Source organism: Daphnia magna, linkage group LG1 (genome assembly GCF_020631705.1).
Source record: "Daphnia magna isolate NIES linkage group LG1, ASM2063170v1.1, whole genome shotgun sequence".
In the NCBI taxonomy this organism is placed as follows: Eukaryota; Metazoa; Arthropoda; class Branchiopoda; order Diplostraca; family Daphniidae; genus Daphnia; species Daphnia magna.
The window spans coordinates 10,222,729-10,242,979 of NC_059182.1; the positions used below are offsets into that span (position 1 = coordinate 10,222,729).

The window sequence follows — 20,251 nt, forward strand, 5'->3', positions numbered from 1 at the left end:
CTTGTAAATGCCCTTAAGGCCTTCCATATGTCCATAAGCATCATCTAGTTGAAATTGAACACTCAGTCGATAAACATCATCTAATTGGAAGTCAAGACTTAGCCGATAAGCATCATCTAGTTGATAGCCGTCGTATAGTAAGGGTGCGTTTTATCGTCAACTTTTGAGCTCGAGAAATAGTTGGGTCACCATCAATACTGGAAACTGAATGAGAATAACAAATTTCAAACACTTAAATTGATAAATTGCTCGAGGTCGCATAGCGACCGAAGAGCAATTGAGATTGCTTTCAAAGAAGTGAGACCTTAACCATAAGTGTTGACACTTTGTATTCAACCGCTCTTAACGCAAAACAAACAAAAGAAAGACGATCGAGGCCCCTTCGGCGCTACTTCCCCCTCGATGCCTTAGACCTTTTCGGCCAAAATAATAAAACTTCTTCTTGAAAAAAGGAAAAAAATATATATATATATATGTGTGGGCATCCGCGACCGGCCGATTAATTATTGTTGCGGGAACTGTGGTGACCACGTCCTCTGGAAAGAAAAAGAAAAAAAAAACGATTTAGTTCAGGAGTGGGAAGGTGGGAACCTTAACTATGGTTAAGGTCTCACTTCTTTGAAAGCAATCTCAATTGCTCTTCGGTCGCTATGCGACCTCGAGCAATTTATCAATCGCATACAAATTGCTTGACCTTAACCATAAGTGAATTTAAAGCTCATCTCTATTGGCTTCTCCGTCAAGAATGACCTCTCCAAATGCCTCCTTATTTATTGGGCGGTTGTAGTGTCTAGAAAATACACTCTCGGATGCCCAACTACCAGTCCGCAAAATTGATTCGATCGAAAGGCCGGCGCTCATGGCTTTCGAAGCCGATGCCCCACGCGTAGAGTGGGCGGAATAAATAGTTGTGTCAACTCCCGCCTCTGAAGATAAGAGCTTAATCCAGCGCCCAATAGTAGATGCAACGATAGGCGGATGGGGCGACCTAAGACCTAAAATCAAGCTGGAATTCGTTGATTCGTTTCTAAAATCTCTCGTTACGAAAATGTAACGTTCCAAGCATGAGACCGGACAAATTAAAGGCGACGAATTAAGGCGATTTAAGGAAGAAACCTGTAGGCAGCCTTTACGATGTTACTTCCTCAGTTGGCCAAGAGCGAATTTAACAACCGGCCCGGAAAAGACGATCGATTTAAAATCGATGGCCGCGATTTCCGATACCCTGAAAAGAGAAGTCAAGGCGAGAAGCATTACCAATTTAGATGATAGGCTTTTGAGCGAAAGGGAGGTGTCTGGACCGAGACCTTCCAGATAAGATAAAACCGAGCCTATATCCCAGAAGGAGTTATATCTGGGCTTAGGAGGGTTAGAATTAAAAATGCCTAGCATAAGTTTTATAACCAAAGGGTGTTTACCCACGTCATATCCTTCGATCTTATCAAGGGTAGCCGAGAGCATAGATCGAGAAACATTAATCGACCTATATGCCTTACCCTCTTCGTGCAAATCGGAAAGAAAATCGAGGACGACGGTTAAAGAAGCAGACAAGGGATGTTGATCCCGTTGAGCGCACCAACAGACCCAACCGTTCCATGAGCTCTGGTAGCAAGCTGATGTGGTCTCACGGTTACTTTCCACGAGCAGCTGGACCACTTGCTCCGAAAAGCCGCTGTCTTTGAAGCGTTTCCGGACAATATCCAAACGGCTAACAGGAGGGATCCCCGTTCCAGAAGAGGGTGAGGGTTGCCCAATGGGTTCGATAGCAATGCTATCTCTGGACAAATGATTCGGGGGGGCTGCCAGGCTAGTTCCATGATAGTCGGCCACCACGGTTGCGCTTGCCAAACCGGTGCCACTAGAATTAATTCGGCCTCTTCCTTCATGATCTTTGTCAGACATCTGGCGATTATGTTGAAGGGGGGAAATGCATATCCCCTCCGATTGGTCCAGCTCAGGGAAAATGCATCGACTGCCACTGCTTCCGGCTGAGGCTTCCAGCTGACAAACCGATCCAGTTGTCGATTCCATGTCGAGGCAAATAAGTCTATCTCTGGCTTCCAGAGGGCCAAAATCCACTGGAACGTCGATTCCTGGAGTTTCCAATCGCTGGACTCGTTCCGAATTCTCGATGGCTGATCTACAAGAACATTTAGAACCCCGGGTAGGTGTATTGCTTCGATCGAAAGTCGGCGCTTCTCGCACCAATCGACAATGCCCGCCGAGATGGCGCTGAGAGCTGGAGATTTAGTTCCGCCCGACTTATTAATATAATGCACCGCCGTAAAATTGTCTAACATAAGACGGACTGATAGGTTGGAGACTTGACTGGTGAAGGATTTTAAACCATTAAGAACCCGCCAAAAGTTCCAACTCATTAATGTGCCTGTTCTTATCCCGAAGAGTCCACGGACCTCTTGATGAAACCTCATTCAATACTGCCCCCAACCTGAAAGCGACGCATCCGAAAATATTGTGAGATCGGGGTCTGTCGCCGACATCAGTCTGCCGTTAGACTCTCTCACGTTGGCTATCCACCAAGACAGATTCTGTCTCGAATTTTGGTCCAAAACGATAGTCGAATTAAGCGAGCGCCCCGATTGTTTATAACTTTCAATGTATTGCGACTGAAGGTCTCTATAGTGCGATTGGGCGAATGGAATTGCTTTTATCGCCCAGCCAAGATTACCTAAAATCTTGGTGATTTCTCTTAGGGAAACTGAAACCCGTTCCAAGGCTTTCCCACAAAGATCAATGATTTTCGCAGTTTTCTCGGGGCGGAGAGAAAGAGACAGAGACTTCGAGTCTATAATGAACCCTAAGTACTCAATGTCTTGTTTAGGTGTGCCCACTGATTTTTCTAAATTTATAAGAAAACCACAATTTTCCAAAATGGACACCGCAAAAAAATAATCTCTCCCTTCCCCTTCCGCGTTTGAATTTAATATGAGAATATCGTCTAGGTAAATTATCAAACGAAGGCCTTGTCTCCGCAAAAAGGTTACAATTGGTTTCAAAATTTTGGTGAAAATCCAAGGTTCAGAGGAAAGACCGAAGGCTAGGCATCGAAATTGATACAAAACGCCCCCCAAAGTATTCTAAAGAATTTCTTATCCTCCGGGTGGATGGGAACGGTGAGATAAGTGTCCTTCAAATCGATTTTAACAAAAAAATCATTGTGGCGGATCAATTCTTGAAGCGAGTCGATGCCTTCCATTTTAAAATGTTCCGGTTTAACAAATTTATTTAAGGATTTTAAGTTTACAATAGGTCGAAATCCGCCTGAACGTTTGGGTATAACAAATAGGCCGCTTATGAATCCTTCTGTAGACGAGACGATTGGTTCAATAGCGCCCTTTTCTAACAAATTTTTTACTTCCCTGTCACAGATCTCTGACTGAATTTCTCCCATTTTCATATTACGGCCTGCGACTGTTTGAAAAGGAGGGCTAATAAAATCAATTTTTACGCCTACCCCTACACTCGATAAGATCCAGGGGTCTTTAGATAGGGACTTCCAAAAATCAACAAAAAGACATAGCCTGGCGCCCACTATGACAGAATCCAAAACAAATAAAGGAACAGAGGAGTCTGACACATACCGATTGTTGCTGAAGCTGTTGTTCCTAGCTGCTCCACCTCTGTTGTATGCGCCGTTGTTGAAACTTCCACCGTAATGCCCGCCGTGGCTGCTACCGTTGCGTTGGAAACCGTTAGACGCTCCTCTAGCGCTGCTGCCATTCCCGTGTCCTCGAGACGAAGAAGGGGCACTGCCACGGCTGATGATCCTGAGCTGTTGGTCATCCCTGGCTTCTTTCACCATCCCTTTGATGAAGGTCCTCCCAAAAAGCGACCCGCATTGGCGAGTCTTAAAACGGTTTGGTTCGGACAGAAGCGAAACAAATTTAGGGTCTGAAATTTTCAAAAGATTCTCCCGTCGGCTGGCCGTGATGCCGTGAAAGGTGTGGCCCCATAAGCGCAACGCAGTATCAACCGCATTGGCCATAAGTTACCCTCTGAATTCCTCCTTCTCGGACATCTTCTCCCGTAAAAAGAGGAGTGGTCGGGCTACATCAAGAACTTTGTATTGTTCCGCTCTGAGAGATTTCTCATTTGCTTCCGCCTTGGACAGTTCTGGGCCTTTGATGTTAGGATCCTTAAAACGACGGGCCATTGAGCTATCGAGCTGGGGACATTTCCACTCAAAAGAAGAATTAATGAAATTAGAACTAAAACTCTCCCGAAGCTGCTTCGCTTCTGTTGGTTTCAGCGACGAAGTCATCCAACTTCTAAACTCCCTCATGCTCTTGCGGCACACCGAGAAATTCGTTAGTGGTGTAGGAGACGGGCTTCGTGCATGAGGAGTACGGCTGCGATCGCGGTTCTGGTCCCGTTCCTGGCTACGACGTTCTCTGGGACGCCGGTCTCTATCGCGTTGTCGAGCCTCTTTATCACGTTGCCGAGCCTCTTCATCACGCTGACGAGCCTCCTCTTCACGCTGCCGCCTGCCACCGACTTCCTGCTGGGCATCGCCAACAACCTGTCTCTGTAAATCGTAACGATCCACCTGCCGACGATAGTCGGATGACGATGATGTACGATGATTCTCATGACCGCGGCTTCGCCTGGAAGCTTCACCACTAGAACTTGAATTTGAACTGCTAGAGCTTGAGCTAGGGCTCGACATGACTGCGTTGCGTAAGAGCTGAAAAGAGTCTGAGGCATCGAGGGGGCAGTAGCGCCGAAGGGGCCTCGATCGTATTTCTTTTGTTTGTTTTGCGTTAAGAGCGGCTGAATACAAAGTATCAACACTTATGGTTAAGGTCGAGCAATTTGTATGCAATTTGCTTTTAGGAGGACGATTGAAGTGGACAATTTTAGTACACAAAAGTCACCGAACCAACCATTGCTCACAGAGTTCTGTGCACCTTTTGATAACTCTTTTGATGCTGCAATAGTTGTCCCAGTAATGTTGTCATGAGATTCCATTAGATGTAAGGAACTAAGTAGTAATGTCAGGAACAAATGGGCAGCATTCTTTTCCTCTTGACCACATAAGTTCTGGAATTGAATATAGACAAGGGATGTTGATGGAACTTATTTCTTCCAAATAACGAGCCCTTGCAACTGGATCCGACCTTGTTGATGAATATTGAACTCATATCAAAAACTATTTACACTCGCACAAACAACAACGATAACAATCACAACAATCACTTTTTTCAAACCACTGACGTTTACCGGGGAAAAACTCACTTCTAAGTAGGGATCGGCCCCGACCCTAATCAGGGCGCATTTTGCCAATTGGGTTTCAAAATTCGTGGCTCAGGGCGGGGCGTTTGGGGCTCGGGGTGAAAATTTTTGAACCCCGGTCCCAATCGGGGTTGTATCGGGGTGCCTAATCGGGGATGAAACCCCGATTGCAATCAATCTATCGACGTCAAACATAATCGATCAAGTTGAAATCGATCATTATGATGAAAATCGGGAAGCTCGCCCCGGTTGCCCTGATAAAAACTCAACCCAAATTCGCAGTTTCAAATCAGACGCCATTTTTGCCAATGGCGTCGGGGCAAGCGGGTTAACCTAGATTTTTGCTCCACCCCGCCCCTGCTGATGAAATAGCAACCCGATTCCGCCCCGATTACATTTTCCCTGGGCGGGGCGGGGCAGTAACCCGATTATGGCTAATCGGGGCCAATCCCTACTTCTAAGATGGTGGCGTACTTTGCACAGAGCCCCCTAATACCAATTCACGATCTGGCAACCGTGTATTTCGACGAAAAACCCCTAAACAGAGTCCTTAGTACCATTTTTGCACAAACAATTCAGCTAAAGGGAATTTTAGTATTTTAAAAAGTCCATTTTTGCGTGAATTTGTATTTTAAATTCACTTCAGCTGAATTTTCAAATTCATCTGTCCCACCTGTTTTTTTCACTTCAGCTGAATAGAGGTCCGGACCTCAATTCAGTTCCTCAATTTACTATACACCCTTCTAGGTTTTGGCTCCTCCTCCTCTATTTGTTGCAACGTAGTACAAAAAGCAGACGAAATAAACAAATAAATTTCAGGTGAATTTGAGATACATTGTGTTTCATCTAAATTTAATTCAGCAAAATCCATTTTTGCATGAATTTTATTCACTTCAGTTGAAAAACAGCTGAAGTGAATTATTGCGCAAAAATGCGCCTCTTAACTACAATCCCAATACCGATGCAAGTTTGATTGCAATCGTGAAATGTAATGATGAAAATATTACTTAGTGGACACAAAACTTTTTAAAGAGGGGATTTTTTACATTAACTGGAATTCTTTAACTAAAAGTTAAGGATTCTAAGATACTCTTAATTAAAAAACACAAGGAAACCCTGTTTTTCATAAGACGCTTCAGCCGCAGCAGACCAATTGGACACAAATGAGACTTTTGCATTTGTGGAAAACGCACAACGTAGGATGTTTTACTGCTCTATTGAACCCCGCGTTTCAATTGGCTTCATCCTCCCCTACAAAGTCAGTACAAAACAAAAAGTATCAGGCACGATTCCCGCAATGATCGTTATATTTTAGAAAGAATGATGACGATTCGGAAATCTGTATTAAAATTTAGATTAAAAAAACAACGGTGATTTTGATATTTTAAATTTAATTATTTCGCATGAATCAAATCAAAGATCACAAAATTTAAAATGATTTAAATCAAAATCAAAATCATGAAAAAATGATTTAAATCACGATTTAAATCATTTGTGATTTAAATCGCAATAGATTTTGACAACAATGGTTGTTGCCAGGTAACGCATCAACGCCATAGGAGGTATTCGAGTTTACCGACCTTAAGCAATAAGAAGGCCTTGGCTCCTACGAGAGAATTAATGAAAGCACAGACTAAGAAGTAAAGACATAGACTATTATAACTTAAGGACGGGATTCTTCGACAATTCCTATGTCAGCCATGTATTTTTTTAAATATTTTTAATTAAATTAATTTTAAAAAATAATTTTTGACTTACCAAATTTCCATATATTGAAAATTCACCCGAAGCGATATTAATTATTTTCTATTAGAAAATAGAGAAATTAAGCGGGCCACCGGTGCCATCTAGGAGCCAAAATTATAACCCATTGCTTTTTTGTATCCACAATTTTGAAATGATCATTACCGTAATTTTCGATTGTTCACAAATAGATGTTCGAAAAACAAAAATGTTTGGCCTTTTCTCTTTCTTATTGCAAATTCGTCCACAAAATCTGCGCAAAGAAGCAAACGAAATGATATCACACGTTTAGCAGCAAATAACGCAAAAATGAAACCTGGTCAGTAGTAATACAGCTCAAATAGTAAATACAACAAAGTAAGTGAATATCTATTTTTACTAGCCACAATAATGAACTGTTGAAATCTACAGCACTGAGATTGGAGTTCTGTGTGTGTTTATGTTTACGGATGGTTCAAGGCCCTGTCAACTTGGCTTGATTTGTGGTTGATAGATGGCACCGGTGGTCTGCCCTTTTCCCCCTCCTTCTAAAATTAAAATCGCAATATCTTCTTAAAGGAAATGTTTGATAAATAAAAAATTACGTGGTTAGAATTCCCTTTTAAAGCTGCATTTAATGAATTTTTTTTTCGTGAAAATAGCCCAACCCGACACCCTTTAACAAGGCGAGATAGGGAAAGAATCCAACTAGATATCGATCATCGCGACGGCTCTCAGAGACGCTTCGTGGTGATTCCGAGCGATGGCAGCCTAAATCTCGATGCACTTTTTTGCACGGTGCGATGCACTTTTCTGTATGCCGCGATGCATTTTCTGATACACACTCTCCACAGTGGAGTTCTCTGCAGCGCTGCCGTTTCATTTGTTTTTTCTTTTCTCTATTTTTATTATGTAGTTTATTGTTTCAAATTTATTTATTCATATAAATACAATGTTTTTTCCTATTTTAAATCTTTTTTTCATTTTATGAATAACATATGAATACTCTAGCACAATGTGGATATTAGGATTCATGTAGTTCGGCAACGTTGCAATCCGCCATCTTAGAAAAGCCACACCCTTTTTAACAGGGTCTCTTATGGAATAATTTTTTAGTTGAATAATTTATAAATTGGTTAATGATAGGAAATAGTTAGACACAAGGTGACGAACTATATATTATTCAGGTAACATTAATAATTCAAATGTTTTACCGTAAGTGTAATGGAAGTAATTTTAATTAAAATTTTTGTAGAGTTCGTCTGCTGTTGGCCACAAAGAAGCACTGACGATGCCCCTACCAATTTTGTTTTTCTTGCTAGCACTATGAACAACACTATCCATATACTAGACTCAATAGACATAAGTAAAAATTTTATTTCTTTTTCAAATTTTTTTTTCTATTAATATATGCTAACAATGGATCAAAATATTACAGAAATGGATAGCCCTTACCATATACCGTATACTTCAAATTTAATCATAAATAATTGTATTTAATTTTAACATTACATTTTGATTTTCCTTGTGTTAAGAGAAATATAATAATTAGAATTTCATCGTTAAAAAAATAAAAACAATGCCAAAAAGAAAGACCCAAATTTTCGATGCAGTTCTAATAACGGGGTTTTCTAACCATGTGCATTTGGGTAAGCACCCGTGATTAAACAGGTGCCAGGAAAGAAAGAAAACCGGTTCAAATTCCTGATTACACTGATTTGTACCCCAGTTTCTCCACATGTAATTCACTCATTTTTTTTTTATTTTTCGTCAATTATTGTAATTTTTTAAGTTTGTGCAAGGTAGATTCAGTTACACCGGGTATCTTAAGCTGAAATAAATTTCTTTAAAAGTATCTAACCGGATAGTAACCGATCGGTCATTTTTCAGGTAGGTCGGCTTGGTTTAACGGGCCTCAGTGATACCCTACTCCCTGTTATACCGAAAATTTAAACAATTATTTTTGAGAAAACTATAGATCAGGAAAAAACCAATTTCATACAAACGGATAACTATTGATGAAGGCTATCCATTTCTATAAAATTTTTGCTTGAAAATAAAATAGACGATTGCCCCCTTTGACAAAGGCCCCCATGTTTGCTACAGTTGCGTTCCCCGCCCCCCCTAAAAAAATTTTGTGTCCCTCCCAAACTAATGCCCCCTAGCAAATTACTCTCCAAAACTATAACAATTGATTTCTTCTAACGAAAAGGCCCTGTGTCATGTCCAATGGCTAGGTAGTTTACTTTCGTGGGAGGGTGGGGATGTACTGTAGCAAAAACGGGGGGGGGGGACATTGTCAAAGAGGGCGATCGTCGCTTTGCCCCCATCCATATCCCTTGTTTAATATTTGCAAGCTAGCAACGGGGTAGCTTGATGAAGCTAGGATTTGAACCCCGCCAAAACCCAAGCTTAACGTTCCGTACGGGTTAGCCTGATTCATTTTATTTAATTGCAAACAACGTTTGGCTAGTACAATAAACTTCTTTTTGTCATATTTTTATTGAAAAAAACACGCATAAATACGTTATTCCTCTCCTTGACTTAACATAGGGCTGTAATTATTCATCATGGGTTCATTGAAACGAATTATGTACAAGGGGAAAACGTAACATTCTTCGATGAGCATTTTACTGGGCAACTCTTCCCTAACGTAACGGGCAAGCAATAAAGCAAGGAAAAAGGTAAAACATGGACACTCAATTCAAAAAAGCCCAACAACTTCGTATTTCTAATTGGTCTCTACATTGAGATTATAGAAATTTTTTTGAAACATTTTCAAACAATGCGTTACTTCTTGTATTTGGCAGAAAATTCGATTTTAAGATGAAATGTATACTGCCCTCTCTGATCAAGCCATCTTGGGATATACAGTACCCGCCCTTAGTGTTCGAACAACCACCGTTTTTAGTGTTATTTTTAACTTGGGCTCTTACGGCGACGAGAGTCTTGTTCGGACGAATAGACGAGAGGGAAAAATCGGGCATGCTGATGAACATTTTGTTTATCGTTCAACAAGGAACAGGGTATTTGCTACACATAGCTAAAAATTTTTATCACCTATAGTTGTTGAGAAGCATGCTAGTAAACAAAAATCCGAACACTGCGTTCGGCAACATGGGGGCTTATGGCATTACCATGCTATTGTAACGCGGGGAGTTACTTGAAGACCCGGGTAGTGACTAAGACACGTTTATTCACCGTAAACGTACACAACACTACAACAGATATAAGTAGACTGGGGGCAGTAAGGGACACATAAAAGTATTTATGCACTTTTGTGGACAGCAGCTACCGGGGAAAATATCCACTGACAAGGCTGCCGGACATCTCGGTTAGAGTTGCGGTCAATAGCTGATACAGGAGCACCGGACGTGACAACTAGTCAATGGGGCCTCAATAACCGAGACACTATTTTTAAATTTTTTTTCTTATGTCTGGAATTTTTTTTTTAAATTGTTTTCAAATTAGAGCATATTTTAAATCAAAGTAGTATATTAAGGGGAAGTATTTTTGGTTGTGACGATCAAGCAATCACGTCATTTCTTCCATGACATGCCCTACCGCACATAGCACAAGTCAGTACGTCGGATGTCCACCAGATGTCGAGGTTGGATATTACGTATATCCTGTTGACATCCGCCGGACAGCCCGAAATTGGACGTCCGACGGATGTCATTTTTTTTTGTTTGGACCACCCTAGACAGCGCCGTCAGACATCCGAAGGACATCCGAACGGACTTCTTACGGCTATAATCTAGACATCTAAGGGATTAATACATATTAGGGTTATTTATTCGTTTTAATGATTATTAAAATTAAATGTGGAAATAGATAAGATTGTTGTGTTATTATTCGATCTTTGTATTAAAACGCTTTATATGACCAGATAAAATGAACATGAAAAAAACTTCGCGCAACCAAATGCGGAACAGAAACTTTAAAAAACCAACAAAAAAAAACAGAGAAAAAAATAAAGGAAACAAAAAATCATTCTTCTGACAATTAAAAAAACAAAACATTGCAACATTATTGGGAACGCGAAACGTAAAACCAAACATAAAAAATAAACCAAAAACACTTTTTTTCTTCGTGAGTGGATGATGAGTGGATTGATGACGAGACTTTTTAAAACAGGGACCGTGCGTGGTTTGTCTTTACAGTTTTGAAGCATGTCGATCATGGCGGATTGCTTATCTGCCTCTGTAATCAAAAGCGTGTTACGTACTGATGCAGCTAAAAGATTAATATATAAACGAAGAAACGTAAGACATTTTGCGGTTAGCGGTCCCTGAGATGCAGTTTTTGGTGCCTTGAAAATAGCACGAGGTCCACAAGATGAATTTATTTGCCCGTTAAAGAACAACTTTGCAAACAGTTACGGTGCAAACGTAACCGAAAACGAAGATAGGTAAATTTAATTTATAAGTTTCTGTGTCAGAATAATTACATCTATATGACAAAAAGCTTAAAAGCAGACGACGTTTCATTGAAAATATGTTTTTCTGCCAACTAGCAGACGATTTGTGTTGCCGCTAAATTACGAATTCATTTTATGTGTTTCAAAACCGTAATATATGTTTTTAGACACCACTTTATTTATTTTTGATGTACAGTATGATGCACAAAAAGGTGAACACCGATTTTTTTTTTTAAAGCCATCTATGGGTAGGTAATATTAACTGTATACTTTTTTTCAATAGAGGAAGGGTGGATTTGGCGGAAAACCACCATAAGCGGAGGCTGGGTAGTTTAAGTGTAGACACCTCTCTGTAATGCTTCTGGCGATAGGAATAAATGTCTGGAAAAAAGTGTGTGTTGTATTTTTCTTAGACACCCGAACCCTTCCCCCAGGCGAAGAAGAAAATTTATAGAATTATCTAACAATCACGATGTCAAACTCTTTCACCCGTCATTGTAATGATTACACCAAACAAGCACGTATGAAAACATTCAAATAAAAACGCATAATCATATGTTATTATAAAAATATTATTAGTGATCGATACTAATATATTTTATGTCATAAAACACAGGAAAAAAGGTTTTCTTATACGGGGCTTGAACCGCCGCAATCCGTGCATGAACCCAATGCTATACCATCAAGCCATAATAACTTAAAGATTACTCTTTTGAATATCTATATATCGTGTTATTTCAAATTTTATAACTGATATCTGGTATGAATATATAGAATTGCGCGGCATGCTTGGGAAATGGAAAAATATAATTTTTTTTTTTTTTAAGTTTGCCTTCATGAAATAACACAATATATACATATCCGAAAGAGTAATCTTTAAGTTATAATGTATTGATGGTATAGCATTGGCTTCGTGCACGGATTGCGGCGGTTCAAGCCCCGTATAAGAAAACCTTTTTTCCTGGGTTTTATGACATAAAATATATTAGTATCGATTACTAATAATATTTTTATAATAACATATGATTATGCGTTTTTATTTGAATGTTTTCATACGTGCTTGTTTGGTGTAATCATTACAATGACGGGTGAAAGAGTTTGACATCGTGATTGTTAGATAATTCTATAAATTTTCTTCTTCGCCTGGGGGGGGGGGAAGGGTTCGGTTGTCTAAGAAAAATACAACACACACTTTTTTCCAGACATTTATTCCTATCGCCAGAAGCATTACAGAGAGGTGTCTACACTTAAACTACCCAGCCTCCGCTTATGGTGGTTTTCCGCCAAATCCACCCTTCCTCTATTGAAAAAAAGTATACAGTTAATATTACCTACCCATAGATGGCTTTAGAAAAAAAAATCGGTGTTCACCTTTTTGTGCATCATACTGTACTCTAGAGTACTTCTTTGTGTAAAAATAAAAGAATTATACTTTTTTTTTAAATTTTTTTCTGTATTTTGCAACGATCCCACATAACACAATGCAGTCCGTCAGATGTCCGACAGATGTCGGGGTCAGATGTTGAGAACATCTTTTTGATATCCTCCGGACAGTCCGATATGCGATTTGGATGTTCTATGGATGTAATTTTTTGTGGTTTTTACCGCTCTCAACAGCGCCGTCGAAAATTCTAAGGATATCTGAACGGGCTTTCATTTGGCTATAAATATGACATGCATTGGACCTCTAATCTTGAAAATCCAATAGGTTATATCTGGATTCGAATTCAGGTCTCCCGCACCACAGTCGAATATTATTCCACTGTGACAATCTACAAATATCCTATATATCATTTTCGAACAATCCAACCAAATTGTTGTAAAACACTTGAGTTTTTTTCGATAACAAATCACCATTAGGATTTGAAAGATATCTAGATGATGTCGAACTTAGGTTAAACCAGAAGTGTATAAATTGCAATTAAACAATTTATGCTAAATATTTTTTAAATTTTAAACTTCAGCATGATTTATTAAGTTTGAAGTAGTTTTTTATTATTTGAAATTAAAATCCTATCATAAGTATACTTGCTTTGAATAGTATTAAATGCCGAATAATATTTATTTTCTGTAAGTTAATTTCCAATGGCTTGGTTCCCGTAAGCTAAACGAAAAGCCTGTGCAAACAAACTCACGACTTACATATATTTTATTCATTCTTTGTAATAAATTTAAAAATAAGCCATCCGGCAAATAGAAAACTACTCCTTTATTTTTTAAAATTTTTCGTATTAAATGCTGGACTTAAAATAAAAATACGTTCAAGGGAAAAATTTGAACACGGTTAAGTACTTCCCTTTTGGAAACCAAGAAATTTTGACAATTAATAATGAAACTTAGCGATCGGCCCCAATTAGTTCTAAACGAGTTAACCGCCCCGCACCGATAAAGTGCATTCGGGGCTGAATGGAGGTGCCACTTTTTCAACCGGGGCGGTGCGGGGAAACATTTTAGGTTACCCGTTGCCCCGACGCAATTTTAAAAAAATGCCGTTCTTTTGGTTTCAGAGTAAAAATCGGGCCAAGCGGGTAGAACGAGCTATTATCGGGGTTGTTATCGGATCGATCGGGTGAAACAGTCAATCGATAATGTTTTTTGCATTGATGAATCGATTGATTGCAATTGGGGTACCTTCCCTGATTAAGTACCTCGATTAAACCCCAATTGAATTCGGGGAGAAGAATTTTCCACCCTGAGACACGCTTGGATGGCCCGAAATGAGAAACCCGATTGGCAAAAAAGCGCTCCAATTGGCTCGAGGCCGATCCTTAAATAAAACATTTGAAAATCTTCTGGGCTGTTGGAAGGAGGTCCATAGAATATAATTTTCGCGCATGCATTGCATTTCCAAGGTGACTAGCCGACGGACATCCCTGGAACTACCCATTGAGTACATAGATATCTAACGGATTTTCGGCCATGATTCGGACATCCGACGGCAGAAATGTGCTATATGGGATTCGTCATTTTCATTAAATTTATCTGAATTTGTACAAGTTAAACCTTTACAATTTTTATAAGCTAAGGTACATTCCAAGCCATTTTTCTACAAGAACACCTTTTGGAACATGAACCAGAACATGAAAGTTAAATACTTTAAAACATTAGTAGGGTCAGGTGGTAGGTCGGTAGTTAATGGATGCAATCGTCCATATCTGAGATTCTAACCAAAATCACAAGGTATTAGGTTATTGTTCTCTCTCCATTCTTGAACTTGAAAATAAAGTTCTTAGACTATGATACTTTGCAGCTGCAACAGGGGGGTAAACATTTTGGGTGTACAAAGGATTGAGCACTACCCAATTTCTTAAGATAACAATTATAGCGAAATGTGAGTTGCTGCAACAAGGAAGGCTTTGTAACGTTCACTATCGTCATCTTCAACTTTCCTTTTTACAGGAATTTGCCTCAATGTATGGAAGTTAGTAAAACAATTGGTATGATGAACTGGAGTTACATTTTCTAAATCAAAACCAGTTTCTATACGAGAACTTACAGCAGCTGACCATTCATCAGCCCTCTCTACACACCGTTTTAATATTGCTATATGAACATCATTAGATTTCACATTTACCACAGAATTTTTTACTTTGTGTGAGGCTGAAATACCAGCAGAATCTCCACAAAGAAAGCAGTTTTTGTCGAAATCAAAACGTGATGGAAAATCTGAAACTCCTTGTTTTTCGTGGTTGACTGAGAAGTAGTTACGTTGTTGAAGGGTATCATTATTTTGAATTGCCTGGAGAATTTTCCGTTTGTTAGAATAGTTCTTTCTGCAATTTCCGTGATCGTATTGTCCTTCTGAAGTAATAGGAATGCTGTCACCCCTCGTCAATATTGCTGAGATCAATGAAATTGCACCCTTTTCACTCAGAAGTTCACTCAATATACATAACTTATCAACACGATTACAAATGACACAAACTTTGTCACACATCGTAAAACAAAATTATAAACATTACATAAAGTAAATGTTACTTAATTTTCAATTTGATGGAATACAGAACAAAAATTATTTGAAAAACTACATTTTCGTTCTCTTTCACTAAACGTTATGTGCTTATGCTTATGCTTATGCTTTTCAGCTTTTTGTCATACTTATGTTATTTTTTCCCCACAAAAACTAATTTAATTAAATTACCTATCTTACCCACCACTTTCACCGGGAGCTTTTTTATCGCAGTATCTACTCATTTTAAACTATTTTTCTGTGAATGTTTCATGAATATTGCAAAAATTCTAATTTTTAACATTGTTTTCGATTTGCCTGACTAAACTATCATCTTGGGTATGAGATGAGTTTTCTTGAAAATCTTTGGTAATTGGGTCGGTGAGTGAAGTTCCCAAATGGCTTGGTATCCGTTGCATTGCTATGCAAATAAAGGTACTTATTACATTTAGGGTGACTAATAAAAAAATGTTTCATACCTTGATTGATAGCATCAGTTTGAAATTCAATTTCTTTCTCTTCTTTGAATATTTAGTTCTTGATCTACTTATTTCCAGATTATCATCTTGCATTGTTTTCGTTTCTCTGCAAATGAAATATTTTGTAACATGTGGTATTTTCAGTTGTTGATGAAATAAATAAAAATACTTTTGAATGTCTAAACTGCATCAAAAAAGTCTTTCTTCGGAAGCTGACATACTGATTTTTTTAAATATGAGCTCCCAAAACTCCATAGGTTTGACCTTTATTAAAAAGCTTTTAGAATTTGGTGAATGCATTAACAGAATAGCACCACCATCTCCAGCCAGAGCCCTAACCTTGAAAACAAGCACACGAATGAAAACTAGAATTTTTTATGAAACTATAAAGCTGTTTTACCCAATTGTAAACAACACCTTTACTGTAACAATGCGTGAACGATTTATTGAAACAGACAGGGGTAACCCAATTGTTAATAATCTGATTTTGAATAATTTGTAATGTTATAAATACCATTACAAGGTTGCAGCGAGACAACTAGCAGTTGAATGGCAGGATGTAACAGGAACTCCAATTTTGCCAGGAGTAAGAACGCAGCTTTTGGAGCAATTCAAGCCAGTCAATCAGAATTAAATCAACGAAACGAAACTGAGAAACTGTAAACAAGGGACCCAAAAGTCCACAATTGAATATTTCTACGATGACCTGGATTGATGCCGTAGAGTAGATCCACATATAACAAAAGCTACAAAACTGGCGCACCTATGGCGAGGACTCAAGCCGAATTCAATGGAGAAAGTTTTGAGTTTGAAACCCAACTTTTGCGATAAATTTCTACAAGAAAACAAGTGGTATCAGAAAAATGACCTCCTGAACACGGAAAGAAGAATGGGCGATAAGAGGGGTTGGGAAGGAGGCACCGCCAACAGAAAGGGAGTGATTAGACTGGACTGAGAAAACGATGGAAGGACTTGGGGGCTGTCGCGATTAGGAATGCGTCAGGGACTTCCTCACGACAGAAATGGAGATCGGATGAGCAGAGAATCAGAGAAGAAGCGATCTCGGGAAACCAGGCCTAACAGACCCTACTAGCATTGCTTGTCCTGGAGACCTCCTATAGACGTTCGTTGCTCCCACCTACATCCGCCGTCTTTCGAGACGGTTTGGATGTTCCATGGACGTAAAATTTTGAACGGCCTTGGTATCATCCTAAATGAACGAACAGGTGTTGTTCCACGGGGACAAAAATTGGCCTTGGTAGCCCGTTACAATTAAGATGTCCCATTGATGTCCGAAAATAGACTTTCACAAACGGACTAATTTTTACATCCATGGGACGTCGGATGCAATAACTTTGTTCGCCATTTATGAAACATTTATTTGTTTCTTTTTTCTAATTAAAATTAAAATATTGCATGTAATTATGTTAATAATAAAAGTTTAATGAGAGTTTTTGATTTATTATTTAATATTATAAAGTAAGCTATATTCTTCTACGTAACATAAACTAATGGGTCATTCCATCCCAACTCGAATTTTTCCGTCGCGGAAAAAAATAGAAATGTCTGATTTTTTTACAGGGTGTTCTTTATGCATCAATCATGCACTGTGTAAAATATCAGATTTTTAGTTTCAATAGGAAGCCGTGATATTGGAATCAAAATTTCCGGTTTTGCATTAAATTTGCATGCGGAAATAGTTTTTTTCCCGTTTTCCGACCGTTTCTACTAACGGAAACAAAAAACAAAAAACTTGAAAAAATCGGAAATAATTCAGGCTTTCGGAATCTTTTTTAAAAAATTAAATTATGTTTTATTAAGTTACCCTAATACTAGTTTTTAATTTTTAATTTCAAATGCCTTCAGACAAAATCTCGTTGGCTGTAGAGACTTGAAATTTTTATAGTTAATAGATATCAATAACGTTTATCGTCATAAAAAATTTCATCGTCCGCCAGATCGGCGTGAATTAGTTATGATTAATTAAAAATGGAAATTCAGCCCTATCTTTTACACGGGGAAGGACTGTCAGGTCGGAGAAATCAATCATCATGGAAGCCGCAACCCCCCATGGGATTAATTAGGCTGGGGAATAGGGCTAGGGAGAGGGACGGAGGGGAGGGAGCTGGGGACGTAAATAGAGATAAACTCAAAAGCATGTATAATCACATTTATTATACGGTTACATTTTTTGTTTATAATAGTAAATGAATGAAAAAAATTAAAGACTCATTTTCATCCATCAGCCATACGGCTTGAAAATTTATTTTCAATAATATCATATTCATTTTTATCAAGTTTAAACAGTCTACCACGAACAGTGGTCTTTTTAAGAGAAATGACTTTGATACCGCAACATATTTTCGTTTCTTATCCATGATGAATCTTTGGTCGTTTTGTAGCCTTCAACGAAACCAGTGTGACCGTTAGGCGAAAAAAATTCAACTTCAAATTCTTTGCTAACTACATCAATATTGGTAATTCGCGAAACATACCAGCAACCATCAGATTCATAAATACATGCCACAAAATCGTCCACTTGACAAGAATCAAAATCAAATTCAGCATTCGGAACAGGAAGAACATCAAATACTTTAATGTCAGAATCAGGTCCTAAGAGTTGAGATGGTTTGATTTGAAAAGAGTTGATTGGTACGAAATAGTGAAAGGAACGTGTTCCTTTTACAGCGATAGCTTTATTCATTCTTTTTTCTATCGATTGCTCGTTTAAACTGACTAATTATGAGCTAACATAAAAACACTTGATACCAGTGACGTTATCTGAAGCCCATTGAAAAAGATGTTGCGGCGTTGTTATTTGACTGTTAACGTTGCGCTGAAGACTTGCCAGTCGCGCTAACCTTTTCAATGTTACTCCAATACCATCGCAAGCACTTTTCCCGTGACAGGAAGCAAAGAAATGCCACTCAGCATCAAGGCCATTAAAATCTAGATTGTGCGCGCATAAGTTGGCAAAATTCTTTTTGTTTTTATACTGTGCGCCCGAGCCATCAGTAAAATATTTGATATTTTTCAATGGCGGATTAAGTTGTTTTAAATGCTGTAGAACTGGTTTCAAAAAGGAATGGACCGAGAGAGTATCATGCGTCAAGTGATTACTTATAACGGCCATACTGACCCTAACGTCAGTTCCGTCTTCTAGTTTCATATATCCCAGAAAGGGTAAAAGAGTGGCCTGATCTTTAGCCCAATAGTAACCTTGAATCGAATCTTGGATTATCTTTATTTAATAATTGTTTGTGAGTGGCTGTATTTTGCTCGTGGCTCGTTCCTTTGTAGCAGACGAGCTTTTTGCTGGAAACGAAATTTTTCTCCTAGAAGAGACGAGCCAATTAAAAAGGAGGAGAATTCTAAATTATAGTTATTAAAACTTTTTTTAACGTAAAGGAGTTGGTTGTCCATAAGAAGCTGCAGCCACAGCAGACCAACTTAGACACAAATCAGATGTTCGCCTTTGTGGAGAACGCGCATCCTTGGATGTTTTACTGCTCTCACGTTCGTCATCAAAATGGCCGCCGAAATTGATGCTGGGAAGGGGGGTACATTTTATTGTAATTTGCAGTTCTTAAACTATAAAAATCGGTAGTAAATTATCATATCAACACATGCTAGAGATAATAAAGAATCACAAAAAAATATTTTCTTTTTAGTTTGGTGTATATTAGTAATCAAACAACGTACTCTAAAAATGTCTGTTTGTAGGCCTTCCCCCTCCCCCTAAAAGGTCATGAAACAAAATAATTAATTATGGTTTGAGTTTTCAGCGGATCTACATAAATTTTACAGCAATGGATAGGTAATAATAAGGGGCTATCTACTCATTGAATTAGGAACTTGATTGGTGTATTGTTTAAAATTACAGCAAAGTTTTTTTAGTGCTCCGGCATGTTAAAATAGCAATTTCCATTTCATGTGGTTAGAAGAGGCTTCTACTTTGTGTAACCCTGTTGCCATGATTCCTCTGTGCGTTATGTCATATGTTAGTGTTGGAAAGTCTATCTGGATCTATGTGTCAATTTCGGTATGTTCAGTCTCTCCACAAATATAAAGCAAGTAAGCTGTTGTATGTATACTCTTTCAACAGGTTATGGGCCCTTATTTGAACGCATACTGTAACATAGAGAAAACTACATTCGAGTATAAACTGTGCCTATTGTTTAGCATGACTTCTAATCCAATCAAGGAAATGAGTCCACGTTGCTAAGTTCGAAAGCACGAATTTCCAATTCTGGAAGTTTCAGATCACCCTCTTACTAGAACAGCATGATCTGATTTAAATTGTCACTGGTGCATCCACTGCACCTGATCCAGCCATTGATGCATCAACTCAAGCCGTGACAAACTCTGCTGCCATTAAGACCTGGAACCAACGAGACAGTACTGCTAGAAATCTCATTATTACGTAAC

General features: G+C 38.7%; 1 pseudogene; it reads right to left on the minus strand.

The window, feature by feature from the left end:
• Nucleotides 1–18,058: 18,058 nt before the first annotated feature.
• LOC116931812 lies at nt 18,059–18,527 on the minus strand (annotated as a pseudogene).
• Between the last annotated feature and the right edge of the window lie 1,724 nt (nt 18,528–20,251).